This window comes from Taudactylus pleione, unplaced genomic scaffold, assembly GCF_031769625.1.
Source record: "Taudactylus pleione unplaced genomic scaffold, aTauple2 ptg001270l, whole genome shotgun sequence".
Lineage (NCBI taxonomy): Eukaryota > Metazoa > Chordata > Amphibia > Anura > Myobatrachidae > Taudactylus > Taudactylus pleione.
Window position 1 is genome coordinate 1,407,501 of NW_028285670.1, and position 2,500 is coordinate 1,410,000.

The 2,500-nt window shown below is 37.4% G+C and overlaps 12 pseudogenes; all 12 read right to left on the bottom strand.

Moving 5' to 3' along the window:
* LOC148449017 (5S ribosomal RNA) overlaps position 1 on the bottom strand; it is a 119-nt pseudogene extending 118 nt beyond the window's left edge.
* A 116-nt stretch (positions 2 to 117) lies between these two features.
* LOC148449018 (5S ribosomal RNA) lies at positions 118 to 236 on the bottom strand (annotated as a pseudogene).
* Positions 237 to 352: 116 nt separating this feature from the next.
* On the bottom strand, positions 353 to 471 carry LOC148449019 (5S ribosomal RNA; annotated as a pseudogene).
* Positions 472 to 586: 115 nt separating this feature from the next.
* Positions 587 to 705, bottom strand: LOC148449020 (5S ribosomal RNA; annotated as a pseudogene).
* A 116-nt stretch (positions 706 to 821) lies between these two features.
* On the bottom strand, positions 822 to 940 carry LOC148449021 (5S ribosomal RNA; annotated as a pseudogene).
* A 116-nt stretch (positions 941 to 1,056) lies between these two features.
* On the bottom strand, positions 1,057 to 1,175 carry LOC148449022 (5S ribosomal RNA; annotated as a pseudogene).
* Positions 1,176 to 1,291: 116 nt separating this feature from the next.
* LOC148449023 (5S ribosomal RNA) lies at positions 1,292 to 1,410 on the bottom strand (annotated as a pseudogene).
* Positions 1,411 to 1,526: 116 nt separating this feature from the next.
* LOC148449024 (5S ribosomal RNA) lies at positions 1,527 to 1,645 on the bottom strand (annotated as a pseudogene).
* Positions 1,646 to 1,760: 115 nt separating this feature from the next.
* On the bottom strand, positions 1,761 to 1,879 carry LOC148449025 (5S ribosomal RNA; annotated as a pseudogene).
* Positions 1,880 to 1,995: 116 nt separating this feature from the next.
* LOC148449026 (5S ribosomal RNA) lies at positions 1,996 to 2,114 on the bottom strand (annotated as a pseudogene).
* A 116-nt stretch (positions 2,115 to 2,230) lies between these two features.
* LOC148449027 (5S ribosomal RNA) lies at positions 2,231 to 2,349 on the bottom strand (annotated as a pseudogene).
* A 116-nt stretch (positions 2,350 to 2,465) lies between these two features.
* LOC148449028 (5S ribosomal RNA) overlaps positions 2,466 to 2,500 on the bottom strand; it is a 119-nt pseudogene continuing 84 nt past the window's right edge.

Below are 2,500 nucleotides of genomic sequence, written 5' to 3' on the forward strand. Positions count from 1 at the left end.
TGCTCAAAAACATTAACTTTAGACCTCTTTTACTTCTTAACTCAAGTAAATTCATAGATAAGTTGAAAAAATTAAATGCAAAATGTAATAGAAAAGAATGTTATGGCTGTCTAAAATTACCTACAGCACCTGGTATTCCCAGGTGGTCTCCCATCCAAGTTCAAACCAGGCCCAACACTGCATAGCTTCCAAGATCAGACGAGATTGGGCATGTCCAGTGTGGTTTGGCTGTAGGTGCTTAAAAGCATTAAATTTAGACCTCTATTACTTCTTAACTCATGGAAATTCATTGATAAGTTGAAAAAATTAAATGTAAAATGTAATAGAAAAGAATGTTATGGCAGTATAAAATTACCTACAGCACCTGGGATTCCTAGGTGGTGTCCCATCCAAGTACTAACCAGGCCCAACACTGCATAGCTTCCAAGATCAGACGAGATTGGGCATGTCCAGTGTGGTTTGGCTGAAGGAGCTCAAAAACATTAACTTTAGACCTCTTTTACTTCTTAACTCAAGTAAATTCAATGATAAGTTGAAAAATGAAATGAAAAATATAATAGAAAAGAATGTTATGGCAGTATAAAATTACCTACAGCTCCTGGTATTCCCAGGTGGTCTCCCATCCAAGTACTAACCAGGCCCAACACTGCATAGCTTACAAGATCAGACGAGATTGGGCATGTCCAGTGTGGTTTGGCTGTAGGTGCTCAAAAACATTAACTTTAGACCTCTTTTACTTCTTAACTCAAGTAAATTCATTGATAAGTAGAAAAAAATAAATGTAAAATGTAATAGAAAAGAATGTTTTGGCTGTCTAAAATTACATACAGCACCTGGTATTCCCAGGTGGTCTCCCATCCAAGTACTAACCAGGCCCAACACTGCATAGCTTCCAAGATCAGATGATATTGGGCATGTCCAGTGTGGTTTGGCTGTAGGTGCTCAAAAGCATTAAATTTAGACCTCTATTACTTCTTAACTCAAATAAATTCATTAAAAAGTTGAAAAAATTAAATGTAAAATGTAATAGAAAAGAATGTTATGGCTGCATAAAATTACCTACAGCACCTGGAATTCCCAGGTGGTCTCCCATCCAAGCACTAACCAGGCCCAACACTGCATAGTTTCCAAGATCAAACAAGATTGGGCATGTCCAGTGTGGTTTGGCTGTAGGTGCTCAAAAATATTAACTTTAGACATCTATAACTTCTTAACTCATGTAAATTCATTGATAAGTTGAAAAAATTAAATGTAAAATGTAATAGAAATGAATGTTATGGCTGCATAAAAATACCTACAGCACCTGGTATTCCCAGGTGGTCTCCCATCCAAGTACTAACCAGGCCCAACACTGCATAGCTTCCAAGATCAGACGAGATGGGGCATGTCCAGTGTGGTTTGGCAGAAGGAGCTCAAACACATTAACTTTAGACCTCTTTTACTTCTTTACTCAAGTAAATTCATTGATAAGTTGAAAAAATTAAATGTAAAATGTAATAGAAAAGAATGGTATGGCTGCATAAAATTACCTACAGCACCTGGTATTCCCAGGTGGTCCCCCATCCAAGTACTAACCAGGCCCAACACTGCACAGCTTCCAAGATCAGATGAGATTGGGCATGTCCAGTGTGGTTTGGCTGTAGGTGCTCAAAAACATTAACTTTAGACCTCTTTTACTTCTTAACTCAAGTAAATTCAATGACAAGTTGAAAAATGAAATGTAAAATGTAATAGAAAAGAATGTTATGGCAGTATAAAATTACCTACAGCTCCTGGTATTCCCAGGTGGTCTCCCATCCAAGTACTAACCAGGCCCTACACTGCATAGCTTCCAAGATCAGACGAGATTGAGCATGTCCAGTGTGGTTTGACTGTAAGTGCTCAAAAATATTAACTTTAGACATCTTTTACTTCTTAACTCAAGTAAATTCATTGATAAGTTGAAAAAATTAAATGTAAAATTTAATAGAAAAGAATGTTATGGCAGTATAAAATTACCTACAGCACCTGGTATTCCCAGATGGTCTCCCATTCAAGTACTAATCAGGCCCAACACTGCATAGCTTCCAAGATCAGACGAGATTGGGCATGTCCAGTGTGGTTTGGCTGTAGGTGCTAAAAAACATTAACTTTAGACCTCTTTTACTACTTAACTCAAGTAAATTCATTGATAAGTTGAAAAAATGTAATGTAAAATGTAATAGAAAAGAATGTTATGGCTATATAAAATTACCTACAGCACCAGGTATTCCCAGGTGGTCTCCCGTCCAAGTACCAACCAGGCCCAACACTGCATAGCCTCCAAGATCAGACGAGATTGGGCATGTCCAGTGTGGTTTGGCTGTAGGTGCTCAAAAGCTTTAACTTTAGACCTCTTTTACTTCTTAACTCAAGTAAATTCATTGATAAGTTGAAAAAATTTAATGTAAAATGTAATAGAAAAGACTGTTATGGCTGTATAAAAATACCTACTGCACCTGGTTTTCCCAGGTGGTCTCCC